The sequence below is a fragment of the Astyanax mexicanus genome, chromosome 14, assembly GCF_023375975.1.
Source record: "Astyanax mexicanus isolate ESR-SI-001 chromosome 14, AstMex3_surface, whole genome shotgun sequence".
In the NCBI taxonomy this organism is placed as follows: Eukaryota; Metazoa; Chordata; class Actinopteri; order Characiformes; family Acestrorhamphidae; genus Astyanax; species Astyanax mexicanus.
The window spans coordinates 10470212-10496408 of NC_064421.1; the positions used below are offsets into that span (position 1 = coordinate 10470212).

At 37.3% G+C, this 26197-nt stretch overlaps 1 protein-coding gene across 1 annotated transcript in view; it reads left to right on the top strand.

The window, feature by feature from the left end:
• Positions 1-774: 774 nt before the first annotated feature.
• The window catches only part of LOC103041514 (leucine-rich repeat and fibronectin type-III domain-containing protein 2), a 282231-nt gene continuing 256808 nt past the window's right edge, over positions 775-26197 (top strand). The window contains exon 1 of the mRNA XM_022673189.2: positions 775-1204. The gene's annotated coding sequence lies outside the window, so the exon portion shown is untranslated. The remainder of the gene's footprint in view (positions 1205-26197) is intronic.

The following is a 26197-nucleotide window of genomic DNA, read 5'->3' on the forward strand; positions in this document are numbered from 1 at the left end:
ACTTGTACAAATTTGTTTTTGCTTTTTTGAAAATTATATATATTTATATATATATTATGTAGCTAATCATATAATGGGGTGTTTCATCCATGTGTTGAGACAGTGAGACTTGGTCTGTTTACAAAATAAATATTTGAGATTATGTAAATATTTGAATGTGTGTTTTAACTAAAAATATTTAAATGCAAAGTAATTGTAGTTAGGTAATATTATAATTAAGTTTACTAAAAGAAAGGATTGACTGAAATTTAGTTCACTTATTTACTCTATGTAACATTTAAGTCTTGAAACGGAGTTGAAGTTACTTAAATTTATCTGAAATTAAATTTACTTAAAAAAAAAGCAAATGCAGAATTTTCTTCAGTGAAAACTCTATTACAAATCTACAAAGAATTGTCTGTGGTGCATTTTATGCACTGATAGTGCAAAATGCTCCAAAAGAAATGTTTTATAAAGCAGCTGTAGCTCCAGGTGTGCTGGAGTCAGAAGTGCAGAGCTGTATCAGATCCTGAATTTTACTCCAGCTACGAGTAAAAGCCCTGCAGTCTCTCCACCATCACTGTTCAGGCACCTCTGGGCTTTGTGCACCATCATTACTGTGCCCACTGCTGCTGCTGCTGCTGCACCTCGTTTTTGTGCCATCTAGAGATTTCCTCCTATTTCCACTTGCTCTCTACAGAGTTTTACTCCGGTACCATCTGAAGCTGCTGTACTGCACTCACTGCGCATGCGCGTCGTGCACCTCTCTCTCTCTCGCTTTCTTGTTTGCTTGGGAACTGGAGGAGCTGATGGTAGCTCGAGAGCTCCAGTAGAGAGTAGAGAAACTGGAGACACGGGATTTCCAGCGTGCGCGCGCGCGCAAGGATTCTCGGATTCTCCGCCGCGGCTTGGATTGGGAATGCAGTTTGCTTGAGTTGAGCTCGAGCGCGATCCTGGGGAATATCTCTCTCTCTTTCATCGGCGCGTGAAGCCCGTCCTGCAGCCTCGCAACTTTGGTGTGCACAGAGCCGCACCACCGTCGCACCGTTTGCGGCGCGCGCGGTGCGGGGAGACGCGGGGCGAGGGGATGCGGGATCGTCGCGCGTGCGCTTGCGTCGATTTGCGGGAATGAGAAAGCACGATGGTCCAGAGCGACCCGCTCCAGAAGGGCGTCTGCTGGAACGGATCTGAACGGGACAGGATGGATACGGTGCCGTTTAACAAGGTAAGAACCACAGTTGGGTCGGATCGTGAGTCTGGAGTCTGCACACTCTGTTGGGTCTGTTGGATTCATTGCTTTTGTTGAATTTGTTGGGTTTGTTGGATTTGTTGGGTCTGCTGGGCTTGTTGGGTTTGTTGGATTTGTTGGGTTTATTGGGTTTATTGGGTTTGTTGGGTCTGTTGAATTTGTTGGGTCTGTTGAATTTGTTTTGTTTGATGGCTGTTTTCCACGCAAAATCTCCTTTATCCAGCATACATACATGAACATGGTAAAGAGTGTCATCATGCCAGGCGCGTTTAAAGAGGGATCTGAGATGTTGGCCACCAGCGAGCTGAAATATAGCTGGAGGAGAGCTGGGGAGGCTGAAGATAGCCTAAGGAAAGTTATCATAAATTAATTAATTACAATGTCAATGTGAGAAAAACAGAAATATAGCAACTGCAGATGGATGCAGGATGCTTAGCCTAAGGGCTACATGATATATCGATTGATTCAGCATCTTTAATTAGCTGTTACACTTTATTTCTGCTGTGTTTTCTGCTTATTTCCCATGACATTTATATCCTCACTAGGGCTGGTAATCACAGGTGGATGTTAGGATACGATATTACCTATCACAATACTGTGATTCTGCAATACTCAATATATTGTACAAGACAGTTCCCTACGATACTTTACAGCATCTGTGTTACTGAAGAGGATAAAATACTCTTAAATAATAAGCAAAAAACAGGAATTATGGATTTATTGGTGTCAGTTTCACAGAATTTAGCAACATCACAGGTTTACTCTATTCATTTGATTAGCGCCAATGAAAAGGGAACTTTACTAAGTCAGAAACTAAAATTGGGGGTTGGTCTTTGGGAGTATAGAGCACCTATGTTTCAGTAAAAATATCAATATTTGATGCCACCTATTGATAATGTACAAGCGAAAATGATATGAGATATCGATATTATTGATATTTTGTTCCACCTCTAGTCGCCAGTATTGTGTATTGTGAATCCAAGCTAAAACAAAATCTTGGGAAAAAAATACAACATATGCAACAAAAATGCAACATATATATATATATTTTTTTTTCTGCAATATGTAATATATATTGTAATGTTACAAATAGTGCAAACCAATTTTTCGTTACCAAGGTTTTAATTTAATATTTCTCGAAATACAAATAATGCCCTCTGTGTTTCAAAGACTAAAAAGAGAGAAAGACTAAAGGCCAGATACAATCCTCTGATTATATCTTTCAATGTTAAATGAATAAATTGCAATTAATATAATCGTTTTATATAATAATTCAACAAGACAGTGTGCGTCCATGTGATGTGCTTCAAATTGCTTTTGCTATAACAGTATATCGATATATTGTGCATCTATTTTTACATTTCGCAACAGAACAACAAAATATGGTGATATCAGTTTTTTTTTTTTTTTTTTTATAAAAGTATTACTGTAGTACACAGATTTTTAAAATATGCCTCAATTATAACACACAGTCCCACTGGGGTGCAGCCCCCCAGCCTCCCCAGCACTGGTAAAGTGGTAAAGTAGGTTTAATAGCTAGAGGTGTGCTGGCTGTCAATCAGCAGTAATTGGGGTTTATTTGAAGGGTCTACTCAAATCATAACCCAATAAACCCTCATGCAGAGCCAGGCTATATGAGCAATGGGGGTGTAATAATAATATAAGTAATAATGCACAGTCTTAGAACTACAACAAAACAAGGGATAAAAACTGTCTTTAGGGTGGTATTCCTCTTGTCATTAGGGGGGGGGGAGTTGGTACCCTCAAGGTTATGTCTTCAGTACCTTGTACTCTTACTGGTAAGGTATATGCTATAATGGTTTCCAGTGGATTTTTGGATTTTACCCTACGTTTAAAGGACTGTGTTGTACATTTGAGGGTACATTTGCACTGTTTGTACTTTGCTAGCTTTTTAGAGCCTGTAATCTCTTGTGTTTTAGTGCCTGTGATGCGTTTAGATTAATGCAGAGATCCGTATCGAGTCATTTTTCATGATTCATGATGGTCTAACGGCTCACGTTCCTCAGAGATGTGGAACACGGTGAAGGGAAATGTGCGTTCACAGCTGTTATATGCTGCACCTTTTTTAGGGAGTGGTGTGCGAGCCTGTGTGTGTGTGATAGAGAGAGAGAGAGAGAGAGAGAGAGAGAGAGAGAGAAGGGAGGGTTGCAGCGAAAAAAAAAAAAAAAAATGCAGAGCTATTATGAACATCTGTCTATAAGGTGCTTGTTTTAATGAATCAATTAGGTCTTGTCTAATCTAACAAAACCCTTATATGATACTGTCCTGATTGCTGTCCTGTAATGAACTGTATCTTTAATAGACAGACCCTTTAGTACCAGTTCTAAAGCATTCTGAACGCAAGAAGAGTGTATGGCATTGTAGTGCTGTTGTATTATGTGTGTGTGTCTGTGTGTGTGCGTGTGTGTGTTTGAGAGATAAAAAGAGATGCAGAGATATTATAAACATCTTTCTATAAGGTGCTTTAATGAGTCAATTAACCCACTAGATACCAACTAGGTGTGTATAGATTTGCCCTATAAAACCAGTCTGTGTGTGTCAGAGAGAGAGAGAGATAGAGTAAGTGGGAAAGAGAGAGAGAGAGAGAGAGAGAGAGAGAGAGAGAGAGAGAGAGAGAGAGATGGAGAGATATTATGAACATCTGTCTATAAGGTGCATTAATTATTCAGCTTGATTATGCATTAGGGGTGGGCAATATTATATCGTATACAATATATCGGGACACAGAAATATCATGATATTAAAAATCCATATTGTGATAATAGGGCTGTTCTGTCTTAAAAGTAGTCTATTATTTACTGTGAAGCTTTAGGTGTATTTATTGTATAATTGTTTTAGTTTGCAGTTTATATGAATGCACTAAATATTCTGCAATATTATTTGCTGCATTATATTATTTTTTGCTATATTATTTATTTTACCACACTATGATTATGCTGTTATACTATTATACTATATTCCTGAAATTAATAAATTATTGTTTTGTTTTCCTATATCGCCAAGTATATCGTTATCGCAAAAATACCCTGAAATATCGTGATATTATTTTAGAGCCATATCGCCCAGCCCTATTGCGCATTATATAACAAAATCCACATCCACAATAAGCTAAACAGCTTCTTCAGTAGACAGACCTAGTCTAGTATCAGTTTTAGCCTACTTAACCCAACCTTAGACTAGGGCTGCAACGATTAGTTGATATAATCGACTATGTTGATTATAAAAATGTGTCGACCCCAATTTTTAATTGTCGACTAATCGTTAATTTGCAGCACTAAATAACACAAAATACTGAAGACACTCAACTTGAGTTTATACTCAACTTCTGTGTCTGTGTCTCCAAAAGTGCCCAAACACAACAGATTACATAGTTCTTTACTTAACATCAGCACTTTCCACATCAGTGTTCTGGACATTTAAAGGACATTTAAATCCCATGTTCAGCTGTTTCTATCAATTTGAAGCAAAGACAGAGAAATCTAGATCGAGAAGTCGTACCCACTGCAAGCAGAGATGGAGTGCATGGCAGAAATAATCGTTGACTAATCGAGTCATCGACTAATCGGAAAAATAATCACCAGATTAGTTGACTGCCATCTAATAGACTTGGTTGGGAAATCAGTCCATCCTGAAGGTAAAAAGATAAATGGCATGCTACTGCTGTTGGATTTCAGGACCATGGACAGCACATGGGCAGTCTTACCTCCATACAATGCACACGTATAAGATACGATAAGATAAAATAAGATAATCCTTTATTAATACTACACTTTGCAATGTTACAACAGCACATGGGGAAAGGACGGAGAAACAGGTCAGGAAAACATATGAACAAAATAGTAATAAAATTATATATATACAAAAGGTTACAGGAAATATAGAAAAATACTAAAACATATAGTAAAGAAAAAAAATATATATATATACATCTAGTGCAGCTAAGATAAGATAAGGTCAAAGAAGATATGACTATGGTAGGGTGTGACCAGTATTATTGCACAAAGAGTAACAGTGAATAAATAGCAAATAAATAGAAGACGAATAGGTGAGAAAATAGTGCACGTTAAATATATTGCACCAATGGTGATAAACAGATCACAGTACACATGGTGAGTCAGTATTTAAGTTTTGCACGAAGTACTAAAATAGTAAACTAGTGTCTACTAAAATATTTTTTTTTAGAGTTTTTTTTATATATATATATTTATATTTATAACATAAATAATGCACAAAGAAGAAGTTATTGAAACTAAACTAAACCTTCAGTAGAAGACATTTAGTATCAGTTTTTACCCATTTGACTGGTTAAGATTTGCCTGGAAAAAATAAGAGACATTATGAACATCTGTCTATAAGGAGCTGTAATGAAAAAAATATAGGTCTTGTTTAATAAAAAAAAAAATATATATATAGGTCTTGTTTGATCTAACAAAAACAAAATTAACAGCTATTCAACCTACTGATACTGATGCTTTCCAGATTAAGCCTAAACCTGTATTAAACTGCATATTCAGTAGACAGGCATCTAGTACCAGTTCTAACCTACTAAACCCAACCTTAGGCTTGGTTGGGAAATCAGTCCATCCTGAAGGTAAAAAGATAAATGGCATGCTACTACTGTTGGATTTCAGGACCACAGACAGCGTCTTACCGTCTTACCTCCCGTACAGTGCACACTTATCGATGTAAAATAAAAGATTAAATTGATTAATTTGTAAATTAAGCTGATTCTCTGTTGCTCATTTAGGCACCTCTATCCTGGAAACAATATATACAGCTCTGGATAAAAAATGAGACCATTTTAAAATGATTAATCTCTTTGATTTTATCCAATTGAAAACCTCTGAAATATAATCAAGAGGAAGAAGCTGGATGATCACAAGCCATCGAATCAAGCTTATCCAAAAGCAGTGTGTAAGACTGGTGGAGGAGAACATGCCAGAATGCATGAAAACTGGGATTAAAAAACAGGGATATTCCACCAAATATTGATTTCTGGACTCTTTCTGAAAACTTTATTAATATGAACTTGTTTTCTTTGCATTATTTGAGGTCTGAAACTTCGGCATCTTCAGCCATTTTTCAATGCTCTAAATAACTATATTTTTATTTGGAATTTGAGGGGAAATGTTATCCGTAGTTTATAGAATAAATTCATAATAATAATTCATTTTACTCAAACATAAACCTATAAATAGCAAAATAAGAGAAACTGATCTATACTCTGAGAAACTGACTTTATTAATCCCCAATGGGGAAATTCATTTGTCCAACAGCACACTAATAATAATAATAATAATAATAATAATAATAATAATAATAATAATAATAATAATAATAATAATAATAATGATAGTAATACTAATAAAGAAAAGAAAAGAAAAGAAAAGTTCATAGCAATACAGGTTTCTCATTAATGACACCACTACTAAATGAGAACGAACAGATGGTCTAAAAGGTGGGCAATTCATTGAAATGGCCATCATTTTTTCTCAGGCAATAAATGATGAGCTTCCTCTTATAATATAAATTGAGCAAAATGTCTTTTTTAAGAAGAAGACTCCATTGAAGAAGCTTGTTTAGCAGTCAGTGATCTCTCACCAAGAGGAACACTACCCAGATGTAGCCTCTGTATACACTGAGAGTGTATACAGCAGTAAAATGAACCATATTTATCATATTATCATATGAAACATATTTATTAGGCATGCAAGGATTTGATATAAATACTGAGGGGGAGCAGAACCAGGCAGCAGGTTTCGTATATCACACATAACCGTTTGATGATTTGAGGGCTCATTATTATATTATCAAGTCGGTGCTGTTGAGGCAGTTGCAACTCCTAGCAACCATATGGATAGTGTTTCTTATTCACAAGATCCTGTCTTCTCTTAGCTGTTGGGCACAGAATAATGGGAGGTAGTTTGTCATCTATTATAAAGCAGTATATCAGAATGTCAGACTTGCATGTACAATGAAGTGGAAAAAAAAAGTATTTGGCCCCCTACAGATTTCTTTTCATTGTGCTGACTTTAATGTCAGACAAAGATAACCTGAGTAAATATAAAAAGCACTTTTTAAATAAAAGTAAATTGTATTTATTCAAGGAAAAAAAAAAAGAAAAGTATCCAAACCAATCTAGCCCTGTGTGAAAAAGTATTTGCCCCTTAATCTAATAACTTGGTTGTGCCACCCTTGACGGCAACAACTACAATCAAGCTTTACTGATAACTGGCAACGAGTCTTTCACATCTCTGTGGAGGAATTTTGTTCCACTCTTCGTTTTAACAGAATTGTTTTAATTCAGCCATATTGGAGGGATTTTCAGCATGAATCACATTTTTAAGATCATGCCACCACATCTCAATCAATCAGACTTTGACTAGGCCACTCCTCCAAAACCTTCACTTTTTTATATATATATATATATATATTAGGGGTGTCACGATTCTCTAAATCCTCGATTCGATTTCATTTTCGATTTGAGGGTCACGATTCGATTCGATTCTCGATTTTCTTGTTTTTTTTTCTTGTTATTATTTTATGCCTCATAAAATTTAAATAATATATTTATTATTATTATTATTATTATTATTATTATTATTATTATTATTATTATTATAAATATTATAAATATTATTATTATTATTTATTAAGATATATATGGTAATGCCATCTAGTGACTTTTTTTGGTAGCAACAGTGTGCACTATTAAAACAAGCAGTTTATCAGAGCTGTGTGTGGATGGCTGGTGAAACTGCTCATTACATGAAGCTGCAGTTCTTCATCAAACCACTAGTCGGAGCTGCAGCAGCACAAGCCCCGCTCTCTTCACTCAGTCACTACTTCAGTACAGCCCAGCCACGGGCTACAGAGCTCAGCCAGTCCGTTTTTACTGTTTCTGTAAACAAATAAAGGTTTTAACCCCACTAACCGGGTAATACAGCTCACTACAGTTCATCTTTCAGCCCAAGCAGCTAACAGCAGCAGGTTAGAACAGCCGACACGGAGGCACTACGGAGTTTAGTGGACACACCACGGCCGCCAGGTAAGTCTTTTAAAGGCTACTGAAGACTATTAAAGGCTATTAGAGTGTAACCCCTGGCTCCCAGGGGTTACAAGAGGTTATTGAAAGCATTATTGGGGGGCAGAAATCAGTACAGGCTGGTTAGATAAGTGATGTGGGTATTGTCTTATAAATATTTACACATAACTTATATCTCTCCTGAAAAGCTTTTATTTTAGTCAGAAACACGCTTGTGTTTACTTTATCTGAGAGAAAGATGTTTTTTTAATTCAATGGAAAGCAACAGGTGTAGTCAATTATAAGTTTAAGATTTTTAATCCACCTCACTGTGATCTATAGTCAGTGTTCTCAAGTCACACTGACACACGCATTTCAGCGAGTTCACACGCTCTCACCTGCGCGCACCCACCCCTCCGTTAGATACAGATACAAAACCTGCGCGCCCAACCCCCGCCCCCCCTCCCCCGTTGGACAGATAAAAACAGTGATCACACTCCCGCCGACTGCGCTCATGCAGTGGCTATCTCTATTTAAATGAATAGGATGCGCTGTGTTGGTGCCGCGCCATTTGCGTAGCGCGCTGCGCTATTTGCGTAGCGCGCGCGGGAGGGATCGTCGATCCTCTTTTTGACTTCGATACTCGAGATCGTGACCTCATTTCGATTCGATTTCGATAAAATATCGAGATCGTGACACCCCTAATATATATATATATATATATATTCAGAGGTGGACTTGTTAGTGTGCTTTGGGTGCTGCAGAACCCAAGTACTCCCGAGCTTGAGGTCATGAAGGTTTAGGATTGTCTGATAAACAGCAGAACTTCTGTTTCCATCTATTACATCAAGTTGTCCAGACCCTGAAGCAGCAAAGCAGCCTCAGACCATCACACTACCTCCACCATGTTTTACATTCAGTATGATGTTCTTTTTCTGAAATTATGTGTTAGTTTTACGCCAGATGTAATGGGACACACACCTTCCAAAAAGTGTGTTTCCTGTTACATCTGGCATAATGGTACCTGTCAGGCACGTGGAACAGCCCGTTCTTAAAGGTGATGCATTAAAGGCGGCCAGAAATGATCTGTGCTGCTCTGTCAAAAGCCAAAATGTGAGGGTTAGACAGAGCATTTTCATAAAAACAGGATATTTTAGGATAATCATGTTCTATGGCAGTGGTTATTTCTATTGATGTGATCCATGGAGACCCCACCTTGATGCATAAATCTGATGCTAATGTTTTGATGCAAGTCCCTACATGTCAAGAGACAGAATAAATAAAACAAAAACAAAAAAGGTTGTTTTTAGTACTAGCTTATTAAGAGACCAATCAATTATGTTTTTCCTTGATTTTACAAAATTGAAAACCTCTGGAATTTAATCAAGAGGAAGATGGATGATCACAAGCCATCAAACCAAACTGAACTGCTTGAATTTTTGCACCAGGAGTAAAGGCATAAAGTTATCCAAAAGCAGTGTGTAAGAGTGGTGGAGAAGAACATGATGCCATTTCAGGTGCATGAAAAATTGTGATTAAAAACCAGAGTTATTCCACTAAATATTGATTTGAACTACTTTTATTAGCATTATTTGAGGTCTGAAAGCTCTGCATCTTTTTTTTCTTATTTTAGCCATTTCTCATTTTCTGCAAATAAATGCTCTAAATGACAATATTTTTATTTGGAATTTGGGAGAAATGTTGTTAGTAGTTCATAACATATAAAAGCAATGTTCATTTTACTCAAACATATACCTATAAATAGCAAAATCAGAGAAAGTGATATATATATATATATATATATATATATATATATATATATATATGGATGGAGTTTGAATAGGGTACTAGAACAGACTGATGGATAATTGAGAAGAAACACACCTTCTCAACCCGTTCATGTAAATTGCCCACTGATTGACCCTTCATTAACCTCTTATTATCAGCTTCAAAGCCATTCCAGATCTACGACGAGTCTGACTGATCCCACGCTTTATGCAAATATATTTTTTTTATATAGTTTGTGGGTTTGACTGGTGCTGGAGTTGGTGTTTTTGTCCTTCCGTCTTTTCCTGCACTGCTTAGCCTAAAGAACCGACGCTATCTTTAGCTAGCGTAATCTCCGTCGCTTAGGCAATTATGACTAAAGCCCCTGCAAAGAACCTTGAAGACCATGGTGGCTGTACTGGACGTTTCCTCAGGAAAGCTTGCTGGAGACCTCTAAGCAACCCTTCTGACACATGCTATATCAGAGGCACACCAGGCCGGGGAAACTGTTGGGCTAATCTGAGTGTCTGGTGTTGGAGAGCTGCCTTGGCCTGCAGAGGATTAAGGAAATTTCCCTAATGAACTTAGAGTTAAAGCCTTTTCACCCACTGGACCCAATTTACTGAGGCTGCTACAGAGCATGCTGGACTTTGCAGGCAAAATACAACTGTCTGAGCTGGGAATTACGCTAGAACTGACAGATGCTAACTTAGCTTACGGCTGATTAGAACTGTTAAGAAGGGTGGGCTCTGGTGAAACTGGTAAAAAAAAGTCTGTTTTTGAGCTCAGGTACCTTTAAGATTTTTAGATGTGTTTTTAGCTTTGCATATTTTATGTAGAGGGGTTGTACAATGAAACTGAAACTCCTGGTTTTAGACCACAATAATTTATTGTCTCGACGGACAGTTCTGGTGGAAACAGGAGAGTTGAAGTGCACAATGAATTCTGTCGTGATTTGATCAGCCGTGGTTTTATGTTTTTTTTGGATACAATCCGGGTTAGCACCTGAACATCCCTTTCAGACAGCTTCCTCTTACAGCGTCCACAGTTAATCCTGTTGGATGTGGTTGGTCCTTCTTGGTGGTATGCTGACATTACTCTGAATACCGTGGCTCTTGATACATCACAAAGACTTGCTGTCTTTGTCACAGATGCGCCAGCAAGATGTGCACCAACAATTTGTCCTTTTTTTAACTCTAGTATGTCCCCCATAATGTTGTGTGCATTGCAATATTTTGAGCAAAACTGTGCTCTTACTCTGCTAATTGAACCTTCACACTCTGCTCCTACTGGTGCTTCTAATGTGCAATTAATGAAGATTGGCCACCAGGCTGCTCCAATTTAGCCATGAAACCTCCTACACTGAAATTACAGGTGTTTTAGTTTCATGTCCAACCCCTGTATATTTTCCACTCCTGCCTACCAGGGCTATCTTCTCTTGGTTTTGCAATGACAGTTAAATGCACTTCAGGAAGAATTCACCCACCTGAGATTGTACACAAATAGACGAGTTCCTAGAAGGTTCCTAGAATTTCCTAGAACCATCAGACTCCCGCAAATCAAAGGGCTTATAATGGGTCATGATTACAGCTTTCATAAAGGACATCTCTGTTTGCTAACCTCTGCTTTTTACTATTTTAAATGCCAGGAGTCAATCTGAAGGTCAACCTTATGTTTACTTTCTGCTTTTTTAGGTGTAGCACATAAAGCAACACGGAGCACGTTATGCCCTGCAAATCCCTCTGCATCTCCTAATCCTCATACGAACTGCACTGGAGTGCTGAAGGATCATGAACATTCAGTTCTGATAACGCTCCCCTTGTCATCGTTGCTTTAAAGGTCAGATAGAGAGGGAGATATGAGCTTTAAGAACTACAGAGTCAGTGTGACGACAGAAGTGGCACTTTAGTCAGAGAAGTTTAACTCAGAGCAGCTGGAAATAATGCTTCTATTTCTGATCTATAGTATTTCTATATTTGTGACTTGCTCTTTCGTTCTTATTATACACTGATCAACCATAATGAATGAAGAAAATGACTCATAACTTATAACAAAGCTTCTTTATAATATATTTAAATTGTACTAAAATGCATTAATTTTTTAATGTTTTTTTTTTCCATTTTTAGTGTTTTAAAACCAGTACTTTTTTACACTTTTACTTGAGTAAATAACTTGAGTTGATACTTCAACTTCAATAGAATTATTATTTTTTTAACCCTAGTATCTATACTTCTACCTGAGGAATGAGAGTGAAAACGTTTGATACCTTTAAAAAATGAATAGAACTTGGGGTAGTTACAGTGATTTTAGTAAAATCTTTAGTTTTTCTGTTTTTATTTCTTAATTATTAGGCTGCTATGCATCACCACAAATTTTATACACAAGTTTTAAAGATTGTATAGAGTAGTGCATCTCAAAATATTAGAATATCATTGAATAGTTACTTTATTTCAGTAATTCAGTTCAAAATGTGAAACTCATTTTTTACATAGATATATTACAAACACAGAATGGTCTATTTTAAATGTTGATGATTATGGTTTACAGCCAATAAAAAATAACAAAAATCAGTGTCTCAGAAAATTATAATATTATTAGAATATAATATAATATTATATTCTAACCAACCGGTATTTTTCGCAGTGTGGGCAGTGTGCCAAGTCCTGCTGGAAAATGAAATCCTTATCTCTATAAAAGTTGTTCTTAGCAGAGGGAAGCATGAAGTGCTATAAGATTTTGCGGGAAAACAAAACTTGATAAAACACAGTGGATCAACACCAGCAGATGACAGACATGACTTTCCAAACCATCACTGATCATCAGTAAATTCTGCATTTCACCTGGAAATCAAGAGACCAGAGTCTGAAGAAAGAGTGGAGACACACACTCCAAACTGCTTGAGGTCTAGTGTGAAGTTTCCACAATCAGTGATGGAGATGCGGATTTCATTTTTCAGCAGGACTTGGCACACTGCCCACACTGCCAAAAGTACAAATTTGAGATGCACTAGTATATATATATATATATATATATATATATATATATATATATATATATATATATATACAGTTGTGGTCAAAAGTTTACATACACTTGTAAAAAAACATAATGTTATGGCTGTCTTGAGTTTTCAATAAGTTCTACAACTCTTATTTTTCTGTGATAGAGTGATCGGAACACATACATGTTTGTCACAAAAAACAGTCATAAAATTTGGTTCTTTCATAAATTTATTATGGGTCTGCTGAAAATGTCACCAAATCTGCTGGGTCAAAAATATACATACAGCAACATTAGTATTTGGTTACATGTCCCTTGGCCATTTTCACGGCAACTAGGCGCTTTTGGTAGCCATCCACAAGCTCCTGGCAAGCTTCAGGTCGAATGTTTGACCACTCTTCTTGACAGAATTGGTGCAGTTCAGCTAAATGTGATGGTTTTCTTGCATGAACCCGTTTCTTTAGCACTGTCCACATGTTCTCAATGGGGTTTAAGTCAGGACTTTGGGAAGGCCATTCTAAAACCTTAATTCTAGCCTGGTTTAGCCATTCCTTACCACTTTTGATGTGTGTTTTGGGTCATTGTCTTGTTGGAACACCCAACTGCGCCCAAGACCCAACCTTCGGGCTGATGGTTTTAAGTTTTCCTGCAGAATTTGGAGGTAATCCTCCTTCTTCATTATCCCATTTACTTTCTGCAAAGAACCAGTTCCACTGGCAGCAAAACATCCCCAGAGCATAATACTACCACCACCATGCTTGACAGTAGGCATGGTGTTCCTGGGATTAAAGGCCTCACCTTTTCTCCTCCAAACATATTGCTGGGTGTTGTGGCCAAACAGCTCAATTTTTGTTTCGTCTGACCAGAGAACTTTCCTCCAGAAGGTTTTATCTTTGTCCATGTGATCAGCAGCAAACTTCAGCCGAGTCTTAAGGTGCCTTTTCTGGAGCAAGGGCTTCTTTCTTGCACGGCAGCCTCTCAGTCCATGGCGATGTAAAACACGCTTGACTGTGGAGACTGACACCTGTGTTCCATCAGCTTCCAAATCCTTGCAGACCTGCTTCTTGGTGATTCTTGGTTGACTCTTGACCATCCTGACCAATCTCCTCTCGGCAGCATGTGATAGCTTGCGTTTTCTTCCTGATCGTGGCAGTGACACAACTGTTCCATGCACTTTATACTTGCGTATAATTGTCTGCACAGTTGCTCTTGGGACCTGTAGCTGCTTTGAAATGGCTCCAAGTGACTTCCCTGACTTGTTCAAGTCAATAATTCGCTTTTTCAGATCCACACTGAGTTCCTTTGACTTTCCCATTGTAGCTTTTGTAGCTGAGTCTAATCACTGGGTCAAATGAGCCCTATTTAAATTGGCTCATGAGAAGTCAACAGCTGTAGTCAATCAGAATCACTTACAAGAAGTGAAGAGGCCATGACATGAAGCTAATTTGATTGACACAACTCGCTACATCACCAAAATTGACAAATTTTGTTGCTGTATGTATATTTTTGACCCAGCAGATTTGGTGACATTTTCAGCAGACCCATAATAAATTTATGAAAGAACCAAATTTTATGACTGTTTTTTGTGACAAACATGTATGTGTTCCGATCACTCTATCACAGAAAAATAAGAGTTGTAGAACTTATTGAAAACTCAAGACAGCCATAACATTATGTTTTTTTACAAGTGTATGTAAACTTTTGACCACAACTGTATATATATATATATAATTCAGATGTATATTGAGTTCTTTCTCTATAACAACTCCTTCTCTACTGTGAAAGACTTGCATCAGCCATGCCCAAGGAGCACCTGTCTTTCCATTTTCTATCCATTCTGTATAGCTTTCCCAACCTAGCAACAGTTGCTAACAGAGAACACATTTGTGGCTGGAGATCTGATAGGAATTTCCTTTTTTTTTCTGTTTCATCTCAAATGAATTATTTGACTCTGTTTGATACTGAAGAACCCGTCTCTGTCTGTTTAAGCATGTAATAATGTTGATTTATCTTTCTGTTTATAATGAAATTCTCTTCAAATTACAGGCACACATTTGGGCCCCTCTGATCAAATTACATCCATTACAGAGGCACACTTCTGCAAATCGTAACACACAATTTAACAGTTTCTAGTGATACACTGACATGCAAAAAAGTCACAAGACAGGAACCTGTATCATGTATTAACTAGTATTGTATCCCATGATGTCCGCCATGTCTCATGGAGATGTGCATATTTGTGTATAAATGGCCTCTTGCATTAAACGTAGATGTAATTTCTGCCAGAGTTACTTCTAGCCAAACACTGCTGGTAGCAATCATTACCACCCACTGCACTGTCCACTATGTGTGGTAATGCCATCTATGATATATTCCCAGTATGAGGAACATTAAATGTCTGGATATCTTCAGAAATGTCCCATTCATCTACACCCTTTATAATCCCAACTCATAATCCTGATAATCCATGTCTCCTTGCCATTAGCACGTTACCCATTGTTCAACAAAACTTCACTTACAAGATAGCAACTCAGAACTTATACATACGGATGTGGCCATTTCCAAGCTATGCCCTAAAAAAAAATCCACATATTGCACATATTATTTAGTAAGCAAAACATGGGTTAATCAAATCAGAATATGATTTATATATTTTAGATTCTTCAAAGTTGCACCTTTTGCTTAAAAGACAGTTATAAGAGTAAGTTTTAAGAGTTGTGAGGTAGAGTCACCTGCAATGGCTTTCAGTTAACAGCTGTGCTGAACTTGTCAAGAGTTAATTAACTACTTAAATTTCTTTCCTCTTAATGTTAGTCTGAGAGCATCAGTTGTAAAGTTGTGAAGAGGTAGAGTTACAGGTATACAGTGAATAGCTCTATTTGAGTAATGTTCTAATTCATATTATGGCAAGAACTTCTAAACTAAATATAGAAAAAATACTATAAGAAAGAGAGGGTCAGACAATCAGACAAAAAACTTCAGGAACTTTAAAACTAAACTCAAGTGCAGTCGCAAAGACTATTAAAAATGGCATGATGAAACTGGCTCTCATCAGAACTGCCCTAGAAAAGGAAGAGCAAGAGTTGCACTGTAGCTCTGTTGCACAGGGTAGGTTAATCGGGGTTACCAGCCTCAGAAACCGCAAGTTATACTTACAGGGTATTTTGGTTACTACATGATTCCCTATGTGTTTCTTTATATATAACTGGATAACTTCAGTATTCATTTACAATGTAGGGAAAAAAACTAATAAATAACAAAAATTGAATGAGAAGGTGTGTCTAAACTTTTAAATGGTATTGTATATTTGGCTATAAATAAAACCCAACAAATAAATAAAAAACTGAGCCCTAAATTTGTCTGGAAAATATCATATTTATGTTCATGTATTTTTTTTTCCAAAGGATTAGTTTATGTATAATATTTATAACATGTTATGGATTATAAATCTGGCTTTATTTAGTGTTGGCTATTTTCTAACACAATATTAGCTGTGGCTTTGAGATTAGAGAAACTGGCTCAGGACCACAAGGTCATCAGTTCAGTGCAGGTGGGGGGGGGGGGGGGGGGGGGGTGAAGGAACAGCACTTTCTTCTCCATCAACATTCAGAATACAGCTGAGGTTCAAGTCAAGGCACCAACCCCCCTGGGCCTACAGCTCGAGGAATGTGTGTGTGTGTGTGTGTGTGTGTGTAATTGCTTACTACAATTACAAACCTACTTTACAGCCAGTGAACAGCAGTACAATTCACTCTCTACAACCAATGGGGAGAACACTCACACACTCTCTCTCACACACACACTCTCTCGCTCACACACACACACTAGTGAGAGTAGTAGGACAGGGCTGTAAAAACACATAGCTGAAATAATGAACAGACACCTATGTGGGATGTGGATGATTGAGAGCTATTACCAGCAACCCCAAATCCACTTCTTTAGTTTATGGGCTTTGCTGTACACAATGTGTGTGTGTGTGTGTGTGTGTGTGTGTGTGTGTGTTTACTTCCACGATTCGGTAGAATGTTGAGGCTAAATCTAATAAAGGGGCTGTTCTATGGTTATCTTACAGGCTTATCATCCAATATAAGGATTAGGGCTGCAACGATTAGTCGATATAATCGACGATATCGATTATTTTAAATTGTTGACTACAAATTTTATCGTCAACTAATTGTTAATTTGTAACAGTACCGCATTACAAAAATTACAAAAAGTGCTGGGGACAGAAGTGCAATAGAAGATGGGCAAATTAATCACTCACACAGTTTACACTCAACCTAGTCTGTGTCTCCAAAAGTGCCCAAATATGACAGATTAAATAAATATATACTCACTAAATAATCAGCACTTTCCACATTTAAAAACATCCAGACATTTGATCAGCTGTTGATATCGTGTTTAGAGGTGGAGGACATGGCAGAAATAATCGTAGACTAATCGACTAATCGATGATTATTTTTTCAGTAAGTCAATTATGTCCTCCATCTCTAAAAACAATAGAGACAACTGAACGAGAGATTTAAAAGGTATTACATTGTCTAGGTGTTGTTTAAAAGTAGAAAGTACTGTTAATTAGTGAGTAAATATGTAATTGAGTGTAACCTGTGTGAGTGAGCCTGTTACCCATCTCCCATTGCGCTTCTGTCCTCAGTACTTTGTGTAATACGGTACTGTTACAGATGAACAGTATGAATAGTCGACAATGAAATTTGCAGCCCTATTGGTTTCAGCCATATAATAGATATGAACTCAGTCCTTTCAGATGATTCCAAAATCGAATATCGCCACTTCCAATGGAAGCTTAGTAATGCTGCACAGAGCTTTGTAAAGAGGTAGTGTTGGTATACACTGAATAGCTCTATTTGAGTAATGTTTTAATACATATTATGACAAGAATGACTCAAATAAGTTAAGACCAAAATAGCTTAGGGTCAGACAATCAGACAAAAACTTCACAAACTTTAAAAGTATCCTCAAGTGCAGTCGCAAAGACTATTAAAAATGGCATGATGAAACTGGCTCTTATCAGGACTGCCCTAGAAAAGGAAGAGTAAGAGTTGCACTGTAGCTCTGTTGCACAGGATGGGTTAAGGTATTACATTGTCTAGGTGTTGTTTAAAAGTGGAAAGTACTGTTAATTAGTGAGTAAATATGTAATTGAGTGTAACCTGTGTGAGTGAGCCTGTTACCCATCTCCCATTGCGCTTCTGTCCTCAGTACTTTGTGTAATACGGTACTGTTACAGATGAACAAATAACCGACAATGCCCTAAATTTGCAGCCCTACTGGTTACAGCCATATAATAGATATGAACTCAGTCCTTTTAGGTGATTACGATATCACCCGATATCGAATATTGCCACATCCAATGGAAGCTTAAAGCTCACCTTCCGTCGTTTTTTCTTTCATTTTAAAATGTCTAGTTGTGGTCTCTAGTATGAATGAATGACATGTGAGCCGTTTTTGTAAAAGAAAAGTGCTCAGGTGCCTCTGTATAGCTCTTTTTTAATGGACTGTTTTAGGGGTGTGTCCAAAATGACCGGATTCCAGCTTTGCTCATGAATATTCATACATGCAAACAGCATGCAAATATCTCTCCTCTGATTGGCTAGGAGCACTGCGACGCCCCTCCACCGCTCTGCCGCTCACTGCCTCCCACCTCCTAACTGATGAGCGGTGATGTTGCGTCGCTTCAGCTCCGCCTCTGGGAGTTTCTCGAGCCAAGGTGGGCTGGTCTGTGAGTTTCTGCCTACGTAGGCAGAAAGATAATTCAAAATTCACCCATTTTTCGGAGGGGGGGAGGGGGGATTTCTTTGCTTAGCTCCTGCAGACAATGGGGGCTGCAAAACAGTGTAATGTGCAGGTGTACACATTCAACTCGGAGAGACCTACTGTATTCCACAAAAAACAAGAAAAATCGGATTTTCGCGGAAGGTGAGCTTTAATAATGTTGCACTGAGCTGTGGGATATGTGCATTGAATGTGGATGTGATTTTAGCCTGAGTCACAGTGTTCCTGAGTCTCTTTGCATAAACAATTCTAGCAGGATGCTGCCAGTTATGATCTGACTTATATCTGGTACACACACAACATTGTGGATTTTATCTGACACCCATAATCATAATCATAATAATAGTCTTCCTTTTAACTCAATGCTTGGTTATTCACATTGGCTTGCCATGAGCACGCTGGTCCATGTTCAAGGTCACTCAGTAGGTAAAATCTCATATCTTATACAGATATGGGCATTCTCAAGGCAAGTTGTCTTTTAAATTTATATATTACTGTTTCATGATGTCACATGTCCGAGTAAAGCAGAATTTTGAAATTAAAAATGTGATAATGACTTTTTACTGTCACATGTTTTAAGAGGTGTTTGCAGCAAAAATAGGACAATATAACACCTAAAACACTTTATTTTTAGTAGCTTGGTGCCAAAAATCTTTAAATGTTGTTAGAAAGATTGGCTACATTGCAAAGTTGCAAAGTAGCAAAATCTTTACCGTCCATTCCTTTTTTTGGGCATTTATTGCAGGCCTGAAATGCAGGATGTACAGGATGAGTCAAAAGTAGCAAGACACTCTTTTAACTCAATAACAAAATATTGCGGCTTTTAAGCTCCATGTTCCAGATATAGGTTAAATGACAGGACCCCTCACCCATTTCTTGCTGAGGTATTTTGTTTCATGTCTAGAATTGAAATGTGTCCTGTGACTTTTTGGCTCCTGCATATTACCAAAGAATAAAAAATATTCATATATATATGAAATTATTAATGATAAAACATTAAATATATCAAGTTTATACTGTGTGCAAACAAGATCAAGGTCAAGTCAAGTCAAGAGGCTTTTATTGTCATTACATCTGAGTACAGGTACACAGTGTGATGAAATTACGTTCCTCCGGAACCATGGTGCAACATAGAACCACAAGCAATAGACAACATAAAGTGCAGGAGTGACGACAGTGCAACATAAAATTATAAAATTATAACACTAAATAGCAATAAATACAATAAATACAAAAGACGAGACAATTTAAAGACAGGACAGTGCAGTACCGATACGGTATAATAAAGTGTATAGTTGGGATAAGGTGCAGAGATGTGTAACATACTGTAACATATACTCATATACTGAGGTAGATAGTTTATAGTTTATAGTTTTTTAGAGTGCAGCAAATATTGCTGAAGGGAATAAAGTCATGTCAGCCTCTGTGTGCTGACTGGGTGTGTGTGTGTGGGTGAAGTTCAGTCTTTGTGTGTGTAAAGGGGGGGGGGGTGGGGGTGGTGTGTTCAGTTCAGTTCTGAGTGAGTGTGTTGGGTGAGTGGTGGGTGGGGTGGGGTTCAGTTCTGTCTCTGTGCGTTGAGAAGTCTGACTGCCTGGTGGATGAAGCTGTTGCAGAGTCTAGTAGTGGAGGCTCAGATGCTCCTGTATCTTCTGCCGGACGGCATCAGAGCGAAGAGTCCGTGTGAGGGATGGGTGGGGTCATTCACAATGCTGGTAGCTTTGCGGATGCAGCGTGTGGTGTAGATCTCGGTGATGGAGGGAAGAGGGACTCCGATGATCTTCTCAGCTGTCCGCACTATCCGCTGTAGGGTCTTGCGGTCTGAGGTGTTGCAGTTCCCAAACCAGACGGTAATGCAGGTGCTCAGGATGCTTTCTACAGTGCCTCTGTAGAACATGGTGAGGATGGGAGGTGGGAGATGTGCTCTCCTCAGTCTCCGCAGGAAGTAGAGGCGCTGCTGGGCTTTCTTGGTCATGGACAAATAATAGCCAAAGGAAATGTAAGAAACACACCAGCTAACAGAGAGTTTTAAAAGAAAATTAACATTATGTAAATGTTAAAGGTAATATTCTCAAAAAAAATGAACTTTTACAGAATTGGCATTACTGACATTACCAGAACACTTAAAGTTGTAAATGCTAAGAACTTTAATAAAACCTTCTACTAGGCAAAATAAAACATTGAAACAAGTGGCATTGCAGGGACATTATACCAGAATGTTTTAAAATTTAAATGCAAACATTCTAAGAACATCCAGAAAACGTTCAAATTAAATTATTAACTAAATGTTTAAAAATGCATTTTCTGGAACAGTGCATCATCCACTCACGTCAGGCCTACTTTCCTCTTCACTGACAGTAAAGTAGTGACTTTTTTAGCCTGGTCTTTTTTTTTTTCTTAGTGTGCATTTTTTCAGTGTCTCCAGGCTTCAGTTTCAATTTAGGATTAGTCACTACAGATAGCGCACTGACAAAACAAGTCGAGCGCTCGTGCAGGATCCAATAAAATAGCTGTGACACGAAAACAAACAAACAAACAGGAAGCGTAGCCGTGAACTGGCTGGGGGTAAATGGTGGGCCGCTGTAGTGGAACTGAGGATGACGTACGTATTGGGCTTGTCTTTCGTCTCTTGTGGAAAATGGTAATCAGCTGAAAGTGAAGGGCCGCAGCGCTGATCTGAGGCCGGGCAGGATGCTGCGCTGATGATGGGAATGATGAGGGTGGGGATTGTGAGGGCTGATTCCTGACAAGGGCAGAAAGGAACTGGAGCAATGGCACCTCAGGGACGGGGAACAGAGCAGAGCTGAGAGATGGACTGTGCCTGGGAGCCACACACTGAATTAGATGCTCCTCTTGGGATGCGGGAAAATGGTTCTCAATCTCGCTGTGAAATATGAGAGTCTGACCATTAGCACAGCGTTTCAGCTGACCATGTGACCCCCGGAGCTCGAGAGGAGCAAAGGCCTTCATTCCTGTGTTTAGTAAGGAAGCACTGAGCTGTTTTGGGTGAAATTTAATCATAAAATATCATACACAGTAATTTCCTTATATTTTTTTTTTAATCAAATAAAATCAAATCCATATCATGATAAGATAAGATTAGATGAGATAAAATAAGATACTCCTTTATTAATCCCACAATGGGGAAATTTGCAATGTTACAGCAGCACAGAGGAAAGGGCAGAGGGATCAGGTCAGGAAAATATATAAACACAATAATAAATCTATATATACAAAAATGTACAGAAAATATAAAAAATATTGCACAAACTGGGGTAAAGAGATCAGGGTACACATAGTGAACTTGCACATATACTGAGTAATAGCAGTATACTGTTTTTTTTTTTAAGGCGGCATAGTTTGTATTTTGTTTTTGCTTTGATATTTACTGTGAAGCTTTAAAGATTTTTTTATTTGCCTTATTTTTAGCACTATAAGTTGCACCTAAAATCATTAAATTTTCCCAAAAATCAACAGTGCACCTTATGTATGAATTCTATTAGTCAGGTAATAAAGAGCAGTAAAGCCACTCTGCTAAAATGCAAGGTTATACAGGAGTTTCAGTTTTGTTTTCCAGCAGTATTAGCATTAGCTGCTAACCGCGCTAAGCGCTTGTTACCAAGGGGAATATTATCAGCCCGTGGCATCCTGCTAAACCCAGCTAGCACTGCTGGAGCAGCATTAGCATTAGCCGCTAACCACACAAAGTGCTAGCTCTTTCACCATACAGATGTGAGTATATCGGACTGTAGTCTGCATGTTTGCTGTGTTAAAACAAGCTACGTGGGACAAACCACTAGGTAATATCGTCCTGGCTTACCAGAACACTCAGGGTTTCTCAGTGTAGCGCTGTCGGCCAGCATTAGCAGCTAACCATGGCTAGCACTAGCAGTTAGCTGCTAATGCTAATGCTTCTGCACCCAGCCTTAGTGGAAATCTAGAAATCTTAGCTCACCCATAAAAACATTTTTTTTAGGAGAGAAATCTGTGTTGATTAACATCAAGCGCTCATTTGACAGTATGTTTGCAGTTTATAAGCATGCACTAATTGTTGTGCACTATTCAGATTTTTTGTTACATTACAGTATTTTTATTTTGCATTATTTATTTTGTTACATTAGTATTAATATTTTTTTTACAAAATGTTATAGGTCTTGGCAGGTCTTGACTGACTGTTTTTCTGAGCTGGATTACTCACTCATAGTGGATGACAGACTGAAGTCCCTGTGTGAGCTCAATCGTTACACAGGTCTAGGTCTATAGGGAGACCTCATGCCTGTTTTTAGCTAACTCTAATGTTTTTAGACTCTGTTTTGTGGCTTGGAAATCAGTGAAGTGCCATTGCTACTGCTGAAAGAAATTCTAGATCCTAGACAGTGCGATATAGACAAGACAAGAAAAATGTATATCCCATACTTGTGCTGGGCACAGATGGAATTAACCCTTCCACATTAACCATTCGCAATTTTTGTGAGCACACATGCCCGGAGCAGTGTGCAGCCTTTAGGAAGCAGTGAGGTCGCGGCCCGCCAAACCCAGATATCGGACCCACAACCTTGACGTTGATGGTGCAGTGTTTAATGCACTGAACCGCCACTGCTCATAATATATCCTAAATCAAATAATTGTTCAGTTTCAGTCCAGTGTTTCATTTTCAAACTAATATTTTTGCTCGCCAGATATTTGATGAGGGTCAACCTCATTATTTCTTTTTAATTCAGTACAAACACTATTTAACAATTCATTTTTCTGAATTAACACATTATTACAAATATAGAGGAATGATAACCTTCACTTTTAAACACTTTTTGTACATTTTATACAGTTTTATTTTGCCGTGTCTGACATTCAGTTTTTTTTAAATTAATTTAGAAATTAGAATTCCCTGACCATCCTGTCATCTTGCGATAACTCAGCCCCTTTTAGAAAGTAACCTTTGACTTTGCATCACAGCCTTTTTACTGCATTAAGAAAGTAAGGAATAAAAAAGGTAAAAAAAAGAACTGAAGACAGAATTTAGCCTTTCACTGTAACCATTTGTGATTTGGTGAGCACACATGCCCGAAGTGGTGGGCAGCCCTCTGAATTGAGGGTCAAGGGACCAACCATTGCGGCCCACCAAACCCGGGTATTAGATCCACAGCCTTGATGTTCAAGATTTACTCTATATAAACACATTATTACGTATATAGGGGAATGATAAGCTTCAAAATGCCTTTAAAACACTTTTTTTGTACATTTTATACAGTTTTCTTTGATGTGGGGGTAGTTTTTTCCCACTTTCGCAATATGATTTTAATAGGTTAGAAATTCAAATTCCATGATCACCCTGTCATCTTGGGATAACTCCGCCCCTTTATGAAAGTAATCTTTGACTTAGCATCACAAGCTTCATACTGCTTTATTTTCAAGAGACTGAAGACACTTACTGCTGCATGTTCAACAATTATTAATATTAATTTCACTTAATATTTATTATATTGTTTTTATTCTTAACTGATGTAAAGCTTTAATTTAAGTTTGCAGCTTTAGATCAACTTTGTTTTTTTATCAGATTGCGTAAAATTGTATTATAAAAAAAAATTGTCCACCTTGTTCTTGTCCATTCTGTTATTGTTAACTCTTTTGTGCAGTAAAAAAAATAAAAAGTGATTAAGCTGGAAAATAAATATAATAAATAGTTTAATGTAAGAATCTTTTAAAAAAGTCATTTTATTTGTTAGTTATGAGACTAAAAAAAGCGCAGTATTTTGATAAAGACATTTTGGTACCACTTTAAAATAAGACTAACTTTTTACAATTAGTTTATTAATTGTTACTAATTAGGTTGTAAATGCCTTAAAAATAATTAATAATCAGTTATAACACATACGTAGAAAGGGCAACAATATAGATGGCTGTGGGTTCACTGTTTGATAAACAACAGGTCATTGTTGCCCTTTCTACGTATGTGTTATAACTGATTATTAAGGATTTTTAAGGCGTTTACAACCTAATTGGTAACCATTAATAAACTAATTGTTAACCATTTATAAACCCTTTATAAAGGAAGTCTTATTTTAAAGTGTTATTGACATTTTTAAATCATGCAAACTGAAGATCCACCTCCATTATCTCCATCAGCTGAGCAGTAATGCAGAGATTGACGAGCAGATGTGTCATCATAAGCCTGATGAGAAGGAATATGTGGCTTGGCAGCGTAATTTGGTGGCCCTGGCTGTTAGCAGATGCTACGCGAGGTGAAGGCATTGGTATTCAGCTTAGCGTAGGCATTATACAAATGTGCTGTTTTAAGTAGGAGTTTTCAAGGTATTTTGGTCAATGTATGCAAACAATATGCATGTATTCACTTTTTAATGCATCTTTCGGGTGTTTGTTTTGTTGACGCTGGTGTTAATTTCTCCCATTAGTGGTTTTCTGCATCCAGTGGCCTACTTTCAGAGCCTCTACTCCAGTGCAGAGCCTCTACTCCATGCATCATAACATCTCACAGCTATTTACAGGGTTAAATTCCGTTCTAAACTGTGTGGAAAAAGTGATTTATCATCTTATTATTCTCACCAGGGCTACACAATAATTGTTTTCCACCTCTTCCTCTAGGAATCCTGGAGATCATTGAGTGTGTTGTATTTGTTGAGTACCTGAGTGTTTCAGCCCAGAATGATCCTAGAATGAGATACAAAACAGGGCAACTATTCAGACTACCAGTAGCTAGGGGTGCATGATGTGACCCCAAAATAATATCACAATATTGCAGGGTATTTTTGCTATATAATGTTATTTTTGGTATTGTGACAAAACACTGAGAAATATTTGAATAATTTGAAGAATATACTACCGCAACACAATAGCAAAAATAATAACTAACTAACTAACAAAATAAATAAATAAATAGTATTGGTATTATGACAAAACTTTGAGAAACGTTGAATGTGAATAATATACTACTGCAACAAATAGCAAAAATACTAAATAAGTAAATAAATAAATAGAAACATACATAAATAATATTGTTGGTGTTATGACAAAATGCTATGAAATTTTTAAGAAATTTGAAGAATATACTACTGCAACAAAATGGCAAAATAATAAATAAGTAAATAAATCAATAGAAAATAAATGAATAAATAAATAAATAAATAAATAATATTATTAGTGTTATTACAAAATGGTGTGAAACATTTGATTAATTTGAAAAATGTATTACTACAGCAAAATAGCAAAATAATAAATAAATAAATAAATATCATTAGAGTTCTGACAAAATGCTAAGAAATATTTGATTAATTTGAAGAATATACTGCCGCAACAAAATAACTAAATAATTAAATAAATAAATAAATATTATCGGTGTTATAGCAAAAGGC